Source organism: Phyllobates terribilis, unplaced genomic scaffold, assembly GCF_046119375.1.
Source record: "Phyllobates terribilis strain yellow unplaced genomic scaffold, ASM4611937v1 Scaffold_9__5_contigs__length_417890890, whole genome shotgun sequence".
Classification (NCBI taxonomy): domain Eukaryota; kingdom Metazoa; phylum Chordata; class Amphibia; order Anura; family Dendrobatidae; genus Phyllobates; species Phyllobates terribilis.
The window spans coordinates 227,162,136-227,184,017 of record NW_027362769.1 but is presented as its reverse complement, the minus strand read 5'-3'; the positions used below and the strand labels follow the sequence as shown (position 1 = coordinate 227,184,017).

The 21,882-nt window shown below is 39.2% G+C and overlaps 1 long non-coding RNA gene across 1 annotated transcript in view; it reads right to left on the bottom strand.

The window, feature by feature from the left end:
• Positions 1 to 284: 284 nt before the first annotated feature.
• LOC141160937 (uncharacterized) overlaps positions 285 to 21,882 on the bottom strand; it is a 107,439-nt gene continuing 85,841 nt past the window's right edge. The window contains exon 2 of the long non-coding RNA XR_012250583.1: positions 285 to 2,595. This is a non-coding gene — a long non-coding RNA (uncharacterized lncRNA). The remainder of the gene's footprint in view (positions 2,596 to 21,882) is intronic.

Here is a 21,882-nt window from a genome sequence, read left to right as displayed (position 1 = left end):
TAGAATCACCCCAGATGATTAATTGATCACACATTAATTAAGCCACATTTAGAAAAGAGTTGTCTCTGATGAGAAAACCACTTTAAAACATCCATAGCTGCTGTTAAATAATTACAAGGTAAAAAGCATAAAACAAATGATCGAACATTAGCAACGTGCCGATAGAAATGTCATCCATTGCCACCAATCCAAATATGATAGACTGAAATAAACAGTTTCTGAAAGGTCAATCAAGCCCAAAACAGAAAAATAGATGTAAAGACAAAAGCAATTATACAAAAACCTTGAACAATTGAAATTTTTTATTAACGGTTGGCAAGAAAATGTCTCTTCTCAAACTGGCTTAAAGTTTATTATGCTTAACAGTATTATTAAATAAAAACAAATGTACAAAAAAAATGTAATTAGTGGATAACAAATTATTGTATATGGCAATGGCTTATATAATACCTTACGTTAACAGAGAACTTTGTAGACAGAGGGCATTAACTGATTACTTTACAGTTATTCTTATACCTATAGGAGTCCAGTGGGTGGAGTGATTGACAGCCTTTCCTGTGTGAGCATGGTTTTATTACATAATCTGAGAGCAGTATAATGTAGGGCAGGAGATCCTGATTCCAGGGATGTGTCACTTACTGGGCTGCTTGGTGATGGAGATGTAGCACGGCTAAGAGTTAAACTGTATATAAGCCACCCCCACACCACTGATTGGCAGCATACTCTGTACACTATGAAAGGTAAGCAAGCTGCCAATCAGTGGTGGTGGGCGGAGTTACACAGATTAGCCTGACTGGGCTGCACATGAGCTGTAGTCAGATAGTCTTAATCTCCTGCTGATAAAATGCTTATTGCATTGAAACTACAACACACAGCCTAATACGTGACACATCCCTAGAATCAGTGTCTCCTGTCTTATACTATGCTACTCTTAGATTGACCATTACTTCTTTTCATTTTTACACCAGTCTGAGCCCTTTTACAATTGTAATCTGCTGGATAACCCTTCTAACATTTGCTGTTTATGACATTTGCACCACTTTATTTAAAATTCTGAAATGGTGCTTACTTTGTTCTCTTAGTGAGAGACTATTTCTGTATACTATGGATCTGCATTGTATGGATCCTAAATATGCACTGCCCAAACAATTCTATGGACCCCTTTTAAACTCCTATGTGTTTCTAATTTTAACATGGAGGCACATACTGTAAAAGGTTTGTTTTTAATGAATTAAAAAAAAATTCTGTATTATGGAAGTATCTTCCTCGGGAAGAATTATTGTGCATAGTGAGAATAGAAAGGCACAAGGAAATGCACGGAGGTACCAATCAGAGACACAAAGACTTACAGATTGCCATCCATGTGTATAAGGTCTAAAGGTAAGAAGCAAGTGTGGAGCAACGCAAACGGCTTGAAGGAAAGAGAATTGGAACCATATTTCGATATTTGAGGCATTGAAAGACCATAGGAAACATAAAACATGAATTCCTTTATAAGATGTGACTTGCTTTGTTATACTGACAGTCACCTTGGGAAGTGTCTGGAGGGGAGACATGGCAGTAGCTTCTATGTCCCCAGCTATATAGCTTAACAGACTCCTTAAAGAGTTATTCCCAACTTCATAAGATAGGTATTGGCAGATAGTGCTCGTAAATACAAGAAAGTTTGCAATTTACTGCTTGTGAAAATTTTCAGCCGGTCTCGAGACATCAACCCTTTTCTTTACCACTCGCTACCTTGGAGACTGACCACTGCTGCTAGACAGCAGAACAGGCGTCGAGTTGACAAGCTCTTTTCTGGTGAGTTTGTAAGCACTGTTTTGACTCTTTTCATGATCACTGGAGTGTGCCGTTACCTCCTAATCATGGACCATATTACATTGCTGCTTACAAGCAAGACAGTAGCAGTGGTCTGTCTCCAAGGCAACAAAAAAATAAATAAAAAGTTAATATCTCAAGAACGGCTGAAAATTTTAATAAGCAGTATATTGCAAAAGTGCTTGTCTTTACAAGAACTAACAACATCCATCTATAAAAATGAACATAACCCTTTAACATGTCTTGTTACTTTGTTTTATTACATTTTACCTTAAAAAAAGTGTTTTTCCATATTTCTGTCCTTTGAGCAATTAAACTAAATTTGTTCTGAGTTCACACATATAATGTCATTTTAAACAGTAGAACCAATTCTAGCCAAACATTCAGCAAAAAAAAAAGAAAAACAGAAGCAAGCAGAGTGTGCCCATGTGGAGATCAAAGGGTTAAAACATCCCACGCTCATCTCTCCTTCAACCTTTTTGGCAAAAAGACTGTCTATGTTGGCACATCTCCTTTTCTATATTTTAGGCTTGCCAGAAATAAAGCAAGGAAGTAACTGTGGTAGTTTAAATAGGCTTTCCGAAAAATAATATCCCGGGTATGTCTTGATGTTGCACAGAGGGTCCAGAGACTCAGAAGAACACTGCAAGAACAATAAGGATTTTTAGGGGCATTATGGTAGTGTAATGGAAACACATCTGCCCCCAAAAGTCCCTTATTTTCCCTGCGGTATACAGCTATGCAGAGCGAGGTCGACCTTGGCAGTTCATGGTTCAACTAAAAAAGGAAAGGGGTATAGTTAGTAAAGTAATACAACAAAAATGCGTCTCCCACAACAGACAACATAATAAAAGACACTGAAATAATAACTTGCAATGTAAAATGAAGACAAACTTTTTTTTCATACATAAAAGACATCATGAGGCGTAAGAATATGGAAAATTAAAATCTGACTTTCAACCATTTAAATGTGTTTTGTGCTTCTTGTTCTCCGAGGTGGTGCACTTGGAGACCTTGTATGCGGAGAATGATGATCCATGATTACCATTGATCTACTAATTGGCTTCTACATAAGCAATAAATTAATTAAAATGAAAAATCAATACCGAAGGAAGTGGCAAAGTACTCCTAATTTAATCCATCTAAGCAGTATTACATAAGTTACCAATGGTTCAATAGTGGGCACAACCTCATAGGGTATAGAAGCGATGAACAGGACTAAAAATCCATCAGCGGCACAAGTCCTCATAGCTTCCTGCTAGTTCATTAGATTTTACGGATGTATTGAGATTTAATAAACTTTATATTCTGTATTATGAGAACTGGTAATATTTGAGGTTGGTATGTAGATGACTATTACTGACTCAATCTACTATTACATTATACATATTGTGGTCTTGATAAATAAAACCAAAGATTAGACATCCACCCCTTAAGAATGTCCATGTTATGAGCACTGCTTACTGTAAAGAAGACCTGTCATCTCTACTGATATGTTCATTTTAGCAAATTGTATTCCCAATGAAATAACAATTTTGCAACATATTTCTTAAAGGGGTTGTCCTCTACTAGGACAACCCCTTCTAATTCCCCATGTTTGATCCGGTTAAAATAAAAACACCTACTCTCACCTCCCATGCCGGGCACTGATCCAGCGGTGTCGGCACTCGCGTTCCCTGGGCTCATGTTGAGGTTGTTAGGTCACATGAGCCTGGCAACCAATCAGCGCTGGCGTCACTCTCCCCGCCTTCAGACATATAAGTAAATCAAGAGAATGTCATTGGGCGCAGGGCTTGTGTGACATGACAACCTCACATGAGCCCCGGGAACGTGAATGCAGACACCGCTGGAACGGTGCCGGCACGGGAGGTGAGTATAAGTTTTTTATTTTCACAGAGGCAAACATTCAGATTGAGAAGGGGTTGTGCTAGTAGTGGACAGCCCCTTTAAAAGAGAGTTTGCCACCCCCAAAATGCATATTAAACTCGTTGTATTGCTGTATAGTGACACAGGGGACTTAGCCCTTGTAAAAATCATACTAGCACTGTGCATATTAGTGGTACAGAGCCTGAGAAAATTACTTTTAATTTAAATCCAAGGGCTCTGTGCCCCCTCAATTTGCATGTTAGGGACCTTCCTTGCTTTTGATTGACAGAGCCGACTTGCACAGTGCAAGCACTGCCTGAACTCAGCCCATGATTCTGCGCGTGCGCACAGACACTGCCTGAGCCCCTGTCGAGCTCCACATAGTGTCAGTACAGGTGCGCACAGAGTGTGTATGGGCGTTTTCTCCTCCCTGTGGCCGCCAGTTGCTAAACTGATACACTGGGAAGTGTAGTGATTGTTGGCCGTAAGGAGGAGTCAGGAAGAGAACATGTCCAGCCAGGTGCCAGTGTGGGCATGCATATAGTGTGGGTGCACATAGAGTGTGGGCTCAGGCAGTGTCCTGCCCAGTGCTGGTTCAGCGCGGTCACAGACTGCTCATGCCGGTGAATTTGCTGTTTCATTTGACCTTGCGTCAACAGAGCAGATCTAACATGGATACTCTGTACAGGGGGTGTGATTGCAGACATCATGCTGATTGACAGCTGGCTCCCCGCAGTTAGGTAGCAGGAAGCCAGCTATTAATCAGCATGACATTAGTAGTTACGCCCTATCGACAGAATAAAGTGGAAAAGAAGCAGCTGCTCTGTGTACGTGACGTCACCAGATGCTGCAGAATCTGACTGATCTGAGCCAGCAGAGGTCAGTGCTGGACAGAACAGGCAGGTAGTTAGCCAATAAGTTCTTAGGTCCTTAAGAAAAAATAAAATAGTCCTGGATAACCCCTTTAAATGATCAAATATTACCCTAAAAGCTGAGATAACAGATCTGTTCGATTCGCACATAAACATAACTACTGTTAATTTAAATGGCCAAATTATAGAGACGCTACATAGGAATGAAAGTATTATTTAAGGGAACATGTTGTAATTAAATATAAAAGAGTAAAAAGAATCATTTTTTTTATTATTATCGACTTAAAATATTTTGTACTAAGCTATGTAGGGTTACTAGAGGAAGAAATGCTACTGATTAATCATGCTTAACATCACGCTGCTGAAGCATTCTCTAAAAATGTGCCTTTTCAGTAAAAAATGTGTGCATAGAATATAAACCATGCATTGTAAAAAAAAATCCATCACAACAAAATGCTGAAAGCAACTTTGGGACCGGAGGAATGTGCAATAAAACACCACATGATTTCAGCACAACAGAGATGTTTTCTCCTACAAGTTATTTGGACCTGGGCAGCTGCCAGCTGTCTACATACATCAATGACAAAGTACCCGCATATCGGTGGCAACCAGTTGGCTGAAGATACAGTGTCACAGGTATGCAGAACGAAGGAACACACTGCACCAAATTCAGGTTAACCACATCCTACTGCTCTGGACAAAATCCCTGAAGTTCAGACGTAAGGATATGCTAGCATATGAGGCCAATATATACACCAGAACTAAACACTGGCAAAGAATTCAAAGTAATTAATTTCCACTGACTGATGCAGATCTATGTGCAAACAACAAGTCCAACAAGGGAGAAAAATTAGGAAAAAAACTTACAACAGCTATAATTCTTCACAGAAGAAACTCTTCACCTTAACTTTTAGTCACCTTTTTCCCTTCAGCACATACTGCAATTTTTGTTAAGCACCATAATAAAAATGCCAAGGGAAATACTTTTAACTGCGTCTAAACAAAAATTGCATGAGAGTTTTTCATCAAGCCCATTAACCCCATTTAGGGGAAGATACAATATTTTGATCACCTCTTATCGTATTTCGTTGGAATGTTACAGCAGCCAATAAAACTTAATTCTGGAGTTAGGATTTTTTTTTCTCGTTACGTCATTTACCGAATTTAACAGTTTAACAATTGGTAGAAGGATAGGAGTAGTAGTCTGAGCGGCTGTGCTAGATTCGAGAAATCCAGACAACGTGATGAGGGATTAGACCATGCGGTTTATTCTCAATGCGTTTCGCAGTTGAACAACTGCTTCATCAGGAGAACCACAATATTCTGGATCTCCTGATGAAGGAGTTAGTTCAACTAAGAAATGCGTTGAGAATAAACCGCATGGTCTAATCCTTTAACACATCCTCAGGATTTCCTGAATCTAGCACACCAGCACAGACTACTACTCCTATCCTCCTACAAATTGTTCTACACGGCGGGATCTCCCGACCTGATAGTACTGCAGCAGCAGTCACACCTTGATTCCTCAATTCAGGGTTAAACAACCCTAAATGGTCAGCAATTCCGCTCACCTAGAACAATTTCTCCACCAGATAAAACGCTATTGCTCTTGGAGTCTCCCCCTCTTTCGAATTTAACAGTTTAACAGCCACAAGTGGAGATCCTCTCCACCAGCAGATGTTAAAGGCACATAATGGCTGATTAAATAAGCCATCATATATCAGGAGAGATGCGGGCTTGTGAACTGCCAGTCAAGGAGCCGGCATATGACATACCAGTACTTCATATGTTGGTAAGGGGTTGTAATGTATTTATTTATTATGTATTTTACTCATTTATATAGCGCCATTAATTTAACAGCCTTCGGCATCACTGTCCCCATTGGGGCTCACAATCTACATTCTCTATCAGTATGTCTTTGGAGTGTGGGAGGAAACCAGAGAACCTGGAGGAAACCCACGAAAACACGGGGAGAACATACAAACTCCTTGCAGATGTTGTCCTTGGTGGGATCCAAACCCAGGACCCCAACGCTGAAAGGCTGCAGTGCTAATTACTGAGTCATTGTGCTGCCTATAAAATATATATTCATATGTCAGCACAAAAGCTGACATGGATTTCAGCCACAAAATTCAGAAATTGACACTCAAATTTCAGGGGCAGATTTGTTGTTGGATGTGCAGCAGATCAACACAAGCATGAGCATTGCCATTCAATGGGGCTAATCCCCAAATTTTCCTAATATGTGGCATTTACCATGTTTATTATTTTACGGCTAATTTTTTTGTGCCAACCGTATGTGAATAAGGTTGCAAAAAAAAAAAAAAAACATTTACGGGATGTGGATGATCCTCGGATTTGAAAGAAATTTTAGGCGAAATTGGATTCCATTCCTATAGAAAGTACAAATCAAAAATTATATTGTATCGCCAGCACAAGGGCTCATATGTGTAGAAAGGAGATGTAGAAGTCATTCCTTTATATCTTCTTTTATCTTTGAATCAATCCTGGATTTTGGTAAAGATTTTTGAGGTTCAAAATTGGGCATCAGTTTTCTGGTGTCAAATAAATAAATACGGTACATTTTACATATGATAAATTATCCCCTTTATTGTATCCTTGATATTATTGCCACAAACAAGAAGAGTATCTACAGTATCATTCCTCAGGACCATAAAGTTGTGATTTATGAGTAGATGAAATTGATAAGCATGTGCCATAAAGATAATAATAATAATAATTTTTAATTTCTATAGTGCCAAGATGTTCCACAACACTTTACAATTCAGAGGATACAGAGCCTTTGTCAACTTTTTTAATATATCAATTCAACTGTACTTTGGGCTATTAAGAATCAAAAGAGTAGTCCAATGCTGAAGACCTCTCTCTATTTCCCTACTGAAGCATATATACATTAATGAGTCGGTCTCCCGCTCATGACACCCTCCCTCTCATGAGACCCCCATGTCACCACAGCAAAAAAATAAGTTGTAAGAGCACCTTACATGTACAGTATAGCCTTTCAAATGCATAACTATCAGGAAATGTTGCATATTGTCTACAGTGGTCTCTCGTAAAACATGGAAGATGGTCCTATTCATTGCAAATTTTTGGTGCATTACTGCACATGTATTTTGTTACATTATCTTAAATGTTAACAATTAATCATTACCAGATAAGAAAAAAATGTGAAATCATTTTCTATTTGTCTGAAATATTCATTTTAGTCCTATAAATATAAGCAGAATTTTAACACTTGTCTTTTACAGTTGGAACATCGACGCACAAGATAACGTGTACTGTAATTGTTTTACTTACTTTATCAAGAAATTCTCTTTTATCTTGCTCCGGGCTACCATTTCTTTAAAGGGAACCAGTCAGTAGGATCAATCCTCCTAAGCCATCTATATGGGCGTGTAGGTCATAGGAAGCTGAATAAAGTGATACCTTGATATTTGCAATCTGATGTGTTATTACAGAGAAAACCATGCTTTTCTTATATGTAAATGGGCCGTTCAGGACTATGGGCCGGACACTGATCTGCATGAGATTCTGCCTCCAGAGCTTATTTTTAATAAAAGGGGGAGTTACCAGTGTGAGACATGTAACTAACACAGAACAGTAGAACTGAACTTTATCTCATTACAAGCACATTTTTGCAGCTCTCTCAGCTCTGTTGTATTGTAACAATGCTGCAACCCTGTCTGCCTGTGAGATGGAAGCAGAAGAAGAGAGGAACCTGTAGATGTGTCAGGTATAATCACACACAGCTCTGCAGTGAGATCAGGAGAGCGGCCATTACACATCACACTGGTAACCATTACATGTCTCACACTAGGGTCTAAGGGGTAACGTTTCTCTTTTTGGACAGGGACATGTCTGACATACTAGGGTAAGGAGGCTTATAGGCCATGCAATGCTCCTCTGAGAAATGAAATATGCAAATTGTCCCTTCAGAGAGAAAGACGACTTAAACTCTAGTGCCACCTATTGCAAGTAGGAATCTTACAAGTCAATATTGACCTTTTAACAATCCTTGCCACATGACTTAGGATAAAACCCAATCCAGAATCTCAATTTGAAGACACGTTTCGGGGTGTTGCCCCTCATCACTGCCAAGTACGAGATCTGATTTGGGTGTAAGAGAGGCCTCTGACTGGGGTCTAAGGGGCAATGTTTCTCCTTATGGAACGTGACATGCCTGATGTGCCATGGTAAGGAGGCTCATAGGCTGTGCAAAGCTCCTCTGGGAAATTAAATATGCAAATTGTCTCCGGAGAGGAAGAGGATTTATATTCTAGTGCCAATAATTGAAAGCAGCAACCTTAAATATTGTATATTTAATTTCCCAGAGGAGCATTGCATGGTTTTAAAGCTTCCTTATCCTGGTATGGCACTCTCCGTAAGGAGAAACATGTGTGGCAAGGCTCATAAAAGGGTAGATATTGACTTTTAGGATTACTACTTCCAATGGATGGTAATGCCTCCTTTTATTTATAATAAGCTATGGATGCAGATTCCTATGCAGATGCAGATTCTCAGGGAGATCTATGTCCGGCCCATAGATCTTAACAGTTCATTTGCATATAAGAAAAATGTGGATTTCTCTGGAATAAGACATCGGATCGCAGATATCAAGGTATCATTTTATTCCGCTTCCTATGACCTACATGCCCATATAGATGGCTTAGGAGGATTGATCCTACTGATAGAGTCCCTTTAAGACATAATTTGAAAGTCCAGAAAGTAAAACTGTTTATAAATTATCTCCACCAGTAATGATCACATTATTCTGCTGCCAGGTACACAGGGAGTTAAAGTGTTTCAATAGTCTAAAACAAAAAAAAAATGCTTTTACGTCAATATTTCTTCCAAAGAATCACAGTAGGTTTTCTAAGTAAAACATGTCAAGCATGTGACAGGAATAAATAAATGTTTCAATGACAGCAGTTGAAAATAAAATCCATGACTGTATCAGTAAATCACATCTCACATGCCGGTGTCTCCTGAGGTTTTATATTGATGAGAAGTATTTCTGCTAAATAATACATGTTAAGAACTTGTTAATGGCCAGTACTCAGAATATTCCAAGAACTGTTTCATAACTCGGCTGTGATCCCTGAAATGGTTTCTGCTTTAGTTAAATAGTAGGTTTATCTGAACATTACACTGACGGAGCTTTATGTTTGCTGTTGTTCTTAATAGTACATGTTTAAGTTAGAATCCTGAGTAGAATCCTGTTCCTATAAAAGTAAAATATGGCCAAAGGTTATAGAAACTTTATTTCTTTATGTGCTAAAAAATATTCATAGTAACTGTCTTGGTATACAATGTCCTGATACATCAACTTTTTAAGAAACCACAAGTTTAATCCCTTTGCGACCCTGCTATTTTCCATTTTGTTCTTTTTATGGTTTTAGGATTTTGCCCCCTAAAAAAAAAAAAAAAAAAAAAAAAAAAAAAGAGAACCAGTACCCTTTGACCTCTCACCCAGCCAACCCATTTCATACTCTATGATACGGGTTGGCTGGGTGAGAGGTCAAAGGGTATCAGTTCTCTTCTCAAGAATGGAAAGCGGATATAGAGAGACTTATAGACGAGGCAATGTTCTTTGTGAAAAAGGTATGCAAATTAGATCTCCACCAAAGAAAACAAAGGAGGTTCTTTAGTGCCACCTATTAGAGGTAGCCATCCTATAAGTCAACTTGTCACATGATGTAAGATATTTAGTCAAACCAGTGTTCTCCAAAAGAACAGACAGCCTTTGTAGGTTTTTCCTCTCATTACTTCAGTACTCCCTATACATCCGTCAAAAGCCTCTCACTAGAGTTGATCAAAAAGGTTTGCAGGACCCTGACAACCTTGATAGTCTACAGTCACCAGACCAGTGCCCTGCAAACTTCCTACTAACTTCTAACATCCCCAGCAGCTCTTCTGATTACTAGGCCCAGCACAACTTCATACGTTTGCTGTCCTCCAACGTAATGACATCATGTAGAGTCTACTAGTTAGAAGACGGGTCAGGTCACTGGAAAGAAGAGAGAGATTCGCAGGGCTGTTGTCAGACTACCAACATGTCCATTGTACAAAGATTCTACTAATCTTTTTGTTCAACTCTATTTCTCACCCACCCAACAGGATCCTACTCAGCATGACCAGGGAGTATTGCCGAACCCAAAGGAGTCTCTATGCTAGCTTGGTGATCTTGTCTCCACAAAGAAAAACAGTAACTACTAGACCCGGATAAAACCAAATCCCATCAAAATGTACATCATTTCAGCTTTTTCTAGCAAAAATGTAGCCTCTAGTACAAAGCTAGAGTGCAGGAAGTACTAGCAACAGTAATCCATGTGCAAGGTACTTTGAGAGAAGAACTTTAATTAAAAATGGAAGGATTTGGAACAGTAAATTTTGATAGTCATCACTGTATCTCACTACCAATTATTATTATATTTTATCATCGGGAGACCGGGCGACTTGGATAAACTGCTCTTGAAGAGCTAGTATAGTTCTAATTGGTATTGTAGTTGTAAAAAAAGTTATCTACCATCTAGATAACAATATACAGCGAAGGGAAAGATGCGATCAAAGCTACACAGCAGGTAATTATCATAAAATAAGACAGTCCGAAGATTTGAAAAAGAGATTCTATGAGAGGGGCTACAGCAAACGCATGGTAAAAAGGGCATACCATCGTGCCAAATATTCCAATAGACATGATTTGCTTTATAAGAAAAAGATTCCAAAATCAGAAGATAAACCAAGATTTATAACTGACTATCATGGTCAATTTGGCCGGATGAGGGAATGTTTGGCTAAAGCTTGGCCAATTCTCCTTGTCGACCCTGTTTTGTCTAAAATCCTTCCAGATCGCCCATCTATTGCTGTGCGCCGCTCAAAAAATCTTCGGGACTGTCTGGTACATAGCCATTATCAATTTCAATCTGGGACTTCTACAATTTTTGGCGCTTCTAGTCCTGAGTGTGGAAGTTTTCCATGCGGCCGTTGTGTCGCCTGTCCGAATATAGAGTGTACTGATACTTTTTCTAATGCTGCGGGTACAGCGACTTATGTCATCAAAAGTCGGATTACATGTACCTCACGGTTTATTATCTACTATGCCACATGTCCATGTGGATTAATCTATGTTGGTCTTACCACACGGCAACTCAAAGTGCGAGTTAGGGAGCATGTGTTGGGTATTTTGGCGGCAGCCGACTGTATGGATCCCTCCACACTCAGGACGATACCACGACATTTTAAACTCTGCCATAATTGTGACAGCTCACTACTGAGGGTGAGGGGGATTGATGCTTTGAAGGTTGGTATTCGTGGAGGCAAATTTAGTCAACGTCTAGCTCAACTAGAATCCAGATGGATCTGGAAATTGGGCACTGTACACCCGCATGGACTGAATGAGAGTCTCAGTTTTGCTCCGTTTCTTTGATATCCGCTCTACCTAGTACATGTCATCTGTGTTTTTAAGTTTTTATTAATTTTATTTTATTATTCACAGTTTCTTCCATCGTAAAATGGTCTGCGAACTTTCTTTTTGGAGGGTTGTGTCCGTATTATATCCGTTCCATTATGGATGAGTGTTTGTGGAGGAGATGAAGGATTCGTGATATCGTTGCACAGCAATCGCCAAAGTCTATAAACCTCCTTGCTCACATTGTGAACTTTGTCTAAATAAGTATTGTATTTTGTATTGCTTTCATCTCTTAGGAGATTGTATATTGTGATATATGTGGTTGGGCCTTCCATATGTGTGGTTATTGGTCCTGCCTATTGGACAAACAGTGTTATTGTAATTTACTTGCACAACATTACTGTGATCATATGTCTTGTATCATTTAATGCTATTATGACTATTATGATCATGTATGTTTGATAGGTACTTTGTGCAGTGATGATTTAGTAGTGTCAGGTGTAACTTGACGCATATGGTGAGGTTCGTGGTATGTGTGAAATTGTCCATATATTGATATATGTCGCTATGCATATTTGCATTCTTTCTTTATGGGAGATTTTTGTATTATGCCCTACCACTGGATTGATGTGAGTAGTTGTAGATTTATAATTGGACATTTCACTACATGCACCCTTATTTGCAGTCCCTGAGGTAGTTGAGGGCAATCTTAAGAAGGACCTCTAGCTGGGTCAAAGAATACCTTACTTAATCCTAATTATATAGGTGCGGTTCTTGGACAGGTACGTGCAGGCGTTCTCTGTTGCTGAGGTCGGCTCGCGTTACCCGGCGTCTTCATGCTAGGACCTGCGGGTCACGTGGGCCCACGTGACTGTTGGGAGGTCCTTCGCATGACGCCGGCATCGCGGGTTGCCGAGGCAGCAGAGACGCTGGGCGCGTCATTAGATGTCCGCCCACACCTTTCTATTGGCTAGCGATAGGTTTATAAGGACACACCCCCGGTTTGCAACCACGCCCCCTGAAGAAGGTAACGCCGAAACGCGAGTCGGGGTGGACGCGTGGTCCACATTGGAGCACCCCCGCTGATAGCCCTCTGTCCAGGTAGATTCTATTACCATACTATATGGTCATTTACATGGTTATGTCAATATACAGTTAGGCAATATTAGCTGACCACTAATGATACACTATTTGGACACATATATTAGAGATCTGTTAATCAGGTGCATTAGAGTCTATATTATAGTCCTGGTGGGTGCCCTATATGTGGACCTCTGTGTCCATTGAGCATGATGGTATTTTAAGATATTTTTGATATGTATGTTGTGCACTGTTTCTGCTATATTATGTGGTGTATTCTCTCTTAATTATATATTTAATAAAAGCTATATTTTATGATAATTACCTGCTGTGTAGCTTTGATCGCATCTTTCCCTTCGCTGTATATTTATGATTAGCGATTTGCCTACAGTAAATGTCATTAGGTGCTAGCCATGGAGCTCTAATCATTAGTTAATATGCACCTGCTGAGAAACTTTGATTATACATCTAGATAACAAACAGAAAAGATATATGGCGATCTTTAGGGTAATTATCCTCCTGAGTTAGTTTATTGGACAAGCTCCTTAAGGCTTTTTTAAACATTATTTTTTTTTTGTAAGTATGCTATCTGTTAATTTTATAGATATACCCCAGACCCATTATAGTGGATGTGCCTTTTCATTTGTCCCAATTGTAGCCCATTTGTACTAAAAAAAATAGAGACATGTCCTACTTTGATCCGTGTTGTAGCTCAAACTCGTGAATGAAAGTCAATGGATCCATGAAAAAAAAATTAAAACAGATAGCACACGGATATCATCCAACCAAAAATGGGTCCAACATAATGAAAAAAACAAGTACTAATTTTCACATAGGAAATAAAATTGACTTCTGCAAACCAGACTTATCTGAGGAAAAAATATCCTTCTTGGCTCTACATGGCATCCACTGATCATTAGATGAACATCTGGCAAATGTCACTGTATCTGCCTACACTATCTCTGGATTTAGAGCATTCAACAGCTTAAAGAGGTTGTCCACTACTTTTTCATTAACGACCTATCTTTAGGATAGGTTATCAATGTCTGATTGGCTGGGGTCCGACACCCGGCACCCCCGCCGAACAGCTGTTATCGGTGTCAGCGGATTGATTCAAATCAATAGGAGCCAGATGTGTAGTACCCTGCAGGAGGCCATTATCAGAACCGGCCAGCTCCGCAAGTGAGCACTTCCGGCCAACGGCTGCCGCCACCGATAACAGCTGATCAGCTGTGGATAGGTCATCAATGAAAAAGTAGTGGACAACCTCTTTAACTAATCAAACTATCTCTAGCCCTCCAATATACTATTCTAAACCATTACACTAATACAAAGCGACGTCCCTCCAGTTCAACTATCTTAAGCACTAAACTATGTGGTTTTCTTTTCATCAAGCAGAATGTTAAGAATTTGTCTAAAATTAGTAATGAATTTTAAATTCTTTTCACAATCCAAATAACATTACTGCTTAAAATGGAATTTTTAGTTGAAGTACAGTATATATTCTCCAGCATTTGTCTCTTCCTAACAGCAAGGATATCACAGTTAAATATTAAACAAAGATTAGGCAATAATGTATGTGACTGCTCATATGTGGGAAGCTGCAGCTATCTGCAGACTGAATTATGGCAGTAATTTATTCAATAGAAGTAATTGGATATGTTTCTGCAAATAAAGTATTTCAAATATTTTAATTCTTCTTTTGATCTTTTTTTTTTCTTTTAAAAGTGCATGTTTGGGTGCGGAGATACATAGCAGACGTTCATTTTTCATCTCCCAAAGTAATGATACTTAACCCTAAAATACATTGGAATGGGCCCAGAACGAAAATGCTTACATGTACTGTATGTCACAATAGCTAATCCATGAGAACAGAAGAGTAAGACTGTTCTTCTGCTACATCAACATTTAACAATCACCTGTCAGCTCTCCACACTGTTTTGGCAAATATTTATATTCCCCATGTAATAGCAGTACTGGATCACCTTAGAACACGGCATTATGGTCTTCCTCTGTTACTCCTCTTGAAAATGTTTGAATATTTGACAAATAGGTGTTAGCCTTACATTTATCTATAGGGTCTCTACACAATACTTATCATACAATTGGTGTGTGTGCAGGGACATGCCTCATTGACAAGGGGAATGGTAACACCCAGCTTTCAACGTATTCATATATTTCCAGGAGGATAATGCAATGCATAGCTCTAAGAAAAGATGCTTCAGAATTTAAAGTGAACCCATTACCAAGTTTTCCTCATATAAAGTACGGCCACCACCATTAAGGCATCTTTTACACCATACTAGAATTCTGTAAAAAAGTCCCCAATCCTCTCAGCAGATCCCGAAAAGAGATCTTATTATACTCATAGATGGTGCGGTCTAGTCCGATAGGCGCTTCTGGTCTTGATCAGGCGCCTCCTCTCTTCCTTCTATCTCTGTCTTCCTTTGTGTAAATGATGTAGGACGCATTATCCATAAAGTGTCCCCATTACGTTTCTGTGCAAGCGCACTTCTCGCTGTCCTGCCAAGGTCACAGCACAGTAGTGTAATGTGCATGTGCCAGAAAAGGCCAAAGAGCACCGATGATCCGGACTGCAAGCATAATTCGGACCAAAAAGTAGCCATACGTTAAACGCGCGTCAGGGGTGTTCTTTACATCCACATAGGTTGTATATTTATTTCATATGTTTTTGCATTTGTGAAAATTATTCTAAAAAACTGTCATGTCTGGTCTGAATGTCCACTTGGCATGTTATGCTGTGATGATATCCTGATATACTTGAATGTGGCTGCACACATATGCATGCACTCTGTAATTCAATTTGGATTATTTGACCCTGTAGGATTTGTTTCACTTTATTCCGAGTGCATGCATCTGTGCACACCGACTACATAATTCACACAGAAAGTATTTAGAAGCTTGTTATCAAACTAAGGTATTTCTTGGTACTTTATATATTTGCACCTTCTGCTATTCATCAATGAATGCACTGATCTGGACTCATTGAATCTTTAGTACCAAACCAAGACAGTTATTTATATATATATTTTGTATACAATAAGAGCAAGAAATGCAGTAATGATTGTTATTTATTTATATTCTGTGTGGGTCCTACCTCTGTTTGACCGTCTCCATTTTTAATTGTTTTTATTTGTAATTTGAATTTTTTATCAATTTTGGATTTAATAAAGTATTTATATTTTATTTTGTGGTGATACTCCAATTTTTGTATAGGTTAAATATCATATTGAGGAGAGCCAGTTATTAATTAGGTCATCTTCTTTTTGGCACTACAGTACTTTGTTCTGCCCTCAGCAGGCCAGAGAGAAGTGTGTCTGTGCAGGAGAGCAATTGGGAGACACCGTGTAGGTGACGTAGAACGCATCACCGACATGAAGCAGGGAAAGAAGATGGCCATTGTGGAAAGAGAATAGGCACCAGATCAAGACAAGAGATGCCCATTGGACCGGACCGCGCCATCTAGGAGTATAATAAAAGTTCTTTTTTGGGGTCTGCTGAAGGGTATTGGGGACTTTTTTACAGAATGCTGTAAAAAATACCTTAAAGGTGCTGGCCATACTTTATATGGGGAAAACCTGGTAACAGGCTCCCTTTAATAAGAATTGCAAGAAATTACTAAAACAGACATGTTAGGGTGTTGTCCCAGAATAGGTAATAGGTGTCAGCCAGCTGGGTCCGACAGAGATAGATGTTGTGGCAATCATGTGATCCCTAGCAAGTAAGCCAGCGGTGGGACACCCAGTAGAGAGACTCTTATCACCTACCAAGTGGATAGGCGATAAGAAGTGATTGTGGGACAACCCCTTCAGAAGAACTAGCAGGTCTGCTTCCAGGTCCACTATTTTTCACAAGTGTAGACTCATGTGTGGACATTTTCTTAACTTTCCAAATAATTTGTTGCTTATTTCTAAGGATGCTTCCCCATTGCACTTTTCTGCACGTTTGTAGGTCCCGTTGGGGTTTGTGTCTGATTCACCCCGCAAAACAGGGTTCGGACGTATGCGCTGATGGTGCCATAGACTAAAATAGTGCTGGCAGAGCGAACATGCGCTCAGACATGCATCATTTTCGGACACTCAGACATAGTAGACTATGTCTGAGAGTCTGCCTCCAGTAGGCGTATACACCCGCTCGCCATTATAGGCTATGGCCCTATTAGTGTATACGTCTGAAGCCCGTCTTGCGTGGGGGATTTGGACGCAAGCCCCGACGGTTCCCACAATCGTGCAGAAAAGCACAATGTGAAAGCACCGTAATATATGCCTCTTCCAATTTCTGTTCTAAACTTTACTTGTTACAATACCATATTTTAAGGAAATCTACCGTCTAACCTATGCTGCCCAAATCGTGGACAGCATGAATTACTGCTTGGCTGCATACTTGCATGTAGGAATATTATTCTCTGAATCGCTCAGGTGTTTCAGGGAAAGTATAGTTAGACTATCCATCCAGGGACCAATGCTGGAGACAAGTCCCTGGCCGGCTCTTCCCAGTGCTGCGAGATTTGATTGACAGGTCTTTTCCTTGTGTGTACTTAGGGAGAAACCTGTCAGTCACCTGCAGCAGCGCTGGAACGAGCCGGCCAGGGACCTCCTGGAGCTTTTCGGAGAATAGTATACCTGGCTGCAATCTTGCAAACAAGCTCTAATTCATTCTGCCCGTTGTTTGGGCAGCATGAATCAGATGACAGGTTCCCTTTAATATGCACTCTATTTTACTTAAAATAAATATCCAGTCTCGGCTCCATCAGTCATCGCTCTCCTGGCTGTAGGCAGGGTCTCGTATTACGACTCATCCTCAATCAAGTGAACTGGGCTGCAATACTAGACACTCCTGATAGGCAAGAGAGCTACCAATTCTAGGAAAAAGAGCAGACCTTTATTTCTAACCCCGGACAACCCGATTAATGTATAAATAATAATTACCGACTCATTACTTTGGAAGATCATGCAATATTACAATTTAATAATACATAAGGTAGGCATGCAGACGATCCCGCTCCCATTTTATCTATTATTCTGTGTATTACAATAGGCCGTATTAATGCTTAGAATACTAGACAATATTATTTAAAGTGAAAGAAACGATTGGCAAAATAACTCGTGTAGAAACCTTGTATAGGCGAGCAGTCACAGATTTCTAAACCCATACCCGAATATTATGGCTACTCTCGGTATAAAACACTACTGCACTCACCAGGGGATCCATCATTCCTAATTGGGCATGGTATAAATTTATTTTTATATCCTGGAGGTGTCAGTATTTCCATTGCTTTATTTGAAGAGATTTAGTCATTAGCAAAAAGCTTCTACTGGCAGCGACTGCAAAGGCTACATCATAAGAAAATTCTGTGAAAGATGGCAGCACAGCGACTATAACAAAATAGATGAACGCTTTAAAAAATATAGATGAAATTGTCAAATCATTAGACCATTGGGATTTCATAATGATAAGTTTAGTAGAAATGGCCATTTTATTTTACACTTTGACTTGGTAAGCGGGGGTATAACCAGGGGCGGACATATCATTGGTGCAAACTGTGCGGCCGCACAGGGACCCTAGAGGGAAGGGGGTCCATTTATACCTCCAAAGCAAATGCAATCTTTCCATTTTTAGGAGCTATTGGTCTGCAAAGGGCCCATATATTGTTCTTGCACAGGGGCCCTTTTCTCTCAGTGTCCGACAGTGTCTACATTACTATTTGTCTATATTCCACCTCCTAAGCAAACAAATGATATCAAAGCTTCTCCAAAAGTATGATCTGAAATTGTGTTGCTGATTAAAAGAGTAACAAGAGGACTTGAAAGTACCCCCTGGGGAAATAGCACATAGTCCAGGACTACACATACCATAGTTTGATAATCTGTCATCTAGTTCCTTCCAGGAATGCATGAGATCATTACCATAAATGATGCCTGATAGTTGGGGGCCCTAGTGCAGATTTTTCTTAGTTACATCTGTGCAAGTAAGCGTCACATATCCTTTTGCCAATGCTTTGTGCACAAATAATTTACATTCATTTTTTGTAGTTGAAAGTATTTGCCATACAACTGTATCATTATATGCAAAATTGTCTTTAAAGGGAATCTATCAGTAGGATGAACCCTCCTTAGCCGTCTATATGAGCATGTAGGTCATAGGAAGCTGAATAAAATGATACCTTGATGTCTGTGATCAGATGTCTTATTCCTGAGAAATTCACATTTTTCTTAACATGTAAATGAGCTGTTAGGATCTATGGGCCGGACATAGATCTCCCCGAGAATCTGTCTCCAGAGCTTATTTTAAATGAAAGGGGGCATTACCACAATGATTGACAGTCTGCTCTTCTGATCTACATCCCTCACACTGGTAACATCCCCTCTCATTTAAAATAATCTCTGGATGCAGATTCTCAGGGAGATCTATGTCCAGCCAATAGATCTTAAGAGCTCATTTACATATTAAGAAAAATATGGATTTCTCCAGAATAAGACATCGGATCGCAGATATCAAGGCATCATTTTATTCAACTTTCTATGACCCTCATGCCCATAGAGGAGGATGGATTCGACTGACAGATTCCCTTTAATGGCAGGGAAAACTAGTCGTATAGAGATTCATTTGCTTTGGTTCTTTCAGTCAAGAATGTTTCTTTTTTCACACGTTTTTTTATACATGTAAAACCATTGCAAACAATGGCAACATTTATTAGGAAAAATGATAATTCATGGGGTCAAGAAGTTATAGGATTTGTCTCTCATTAACAAGCACTCTCATTCTGCCTTGTAGCATAGGGATGGTATAGAGGGGAGGAGGTGGGCTCCATGGGGGTCCCTGGCTCTGAATTTCTTCTCTGGTAGATCCAGCATGTCCATACTTTACATGGAAGACTCTTTAGTTGTTTGAAATCCTAAGTTTTTAAAATGCAAAGTTTTTTAATAGTTTTTGAGTCAAAGCCAGAAGCTGACCGAGCTGAAAGGAAAACTCTATATTTTTTTTTTACATTTTCTATTATATTCGAATCTATAAAAAAATGTGTCAAAAACTCAATTTGTAATTCCAGCCTTATAGAATTATAGCCAGACATGACTTCCATTTGCGATAACAGATGATCGACAGTGTGAAAGACTTGTGCTATAAAAGTATGTCGCATAAACTAACAAGCTGATGTGTTATTACTGAACTGTAATGGCGAAGCCACTGGAGCTGAGCCCACTCCATCAATTGTGGGTCCTCGGATCGCTCAGGTGTTCAACCATTGAGATGCCACGGTCAGCATTTATGTGGTTAAACAGAAGTAGAGGACAACCTCTGTCACCCTATCAGTGCCCACACTGCAGGCACAATAGGGGTTGTCCAGATTTGGCACAAAAATCTGCAGTCACTCTATGGGACTCTATTGTGCACAGTGTGCGCTGTCAGGATACGCCGGTGCCGGCAGCAAGACCCACTAGTCAGGTGACTGCAAGTATGCGATATACATACTTGCAGCTAAAATTAAGCGAGGCCGCTAGTCGGAATGTGGCCAGGAGTATGCATATCTTGCGGTTACACGACCGCCTGCTCCCAGCGTCAATACCGTAGAATCCTGACAGCGCACGCTGTGCAAAATGTGAGGATTCACAAGTCTGCAGTCACAAACAGCACAGCAGACTTGCATGGCAAACCTGGACAACCCCTTTAATAATGCATAAGAAAAGAATAAAAAAGCACAATATACCCCAGGTCTACCATACCATGTAAAGAAGTCTATTAGGCAGCCTCTTATTTTTCTCCTAAATGAAAAAAAAATTTAAGTAAATCACTTTTTTAAACTAGTTGAGATCATGAATAAATTACTTACCTACATTGTGAGTCCAATTTAAAAAAAATAACAAAAAATAGCAGTTTTTTGTTCATTAAGCCACACAAAAGACTAATAAAAAATTTAAAAAATTGGTGTGTACCCTAAAGTGGTGTCATCCAGCAAAAAAAATCAAGCCCTCACTCAGGGCTATGAACAAAAATATAAAAAGATCATGGGGTCTTAGAAAACAGCAACACAGAAACATATTATTCTGTGAAAAAATAAATATTTTTTATTGTGTAAAAGTAGAAATTTATGAAAAACATAAAATGTCCTCAAATTAAAATTACTATGTCATATATACCGGGCAGTAAAAAGCTATATATAAGAAAAATTACAGTAGTTTTCCAACCATTCTTATTTCTATAGTAAATATCAAAAATAGTCATTAAAATCAGTATGGAAATCACCTGGGAATTGCTGACAGTAGTTGGCACTACTTCTTAGTAAGTTCGTGTCACATCTGGTCCATTTTTTTTTCAATATCCTGTAAACTCTATTTCAATCTCATAAACGAACTCTGATCTAAACTAAAAGTGGTCTGAGCACCAAGACAGTAAGAGCTTGTTCACACGTAACAATTTTACATGTTTTTTATGCAAAAAAAAAAAAAAGAAAAAATACAGTAAAGTAACAGTAAAATAAATGAGATTTTTAAAATGTGTTTTTTCCTTGTGTTTTTTAAGCTACAGTGTGTTAAAAAAAAAAAAAGGCAGTATGTCAATTCCTTCAACATTTTTGCTGCATCTTTTTACCCAAGTCAATTGAATGCATAAAAAAATGCATCAAAATCACATTAAAAAAATGCATCAAAAACATGCATAATGTGAACAGCGCTTTTTTTATGCCAAAAAAAAAGCGTTGCAATAAAGAACTGTGTGCCTTAACACCTACGATAATACCCAAACTACTGCCAGCTTTTGGACACTGGTGTCATGGATAACACTTCAAATATTTTAGTTATC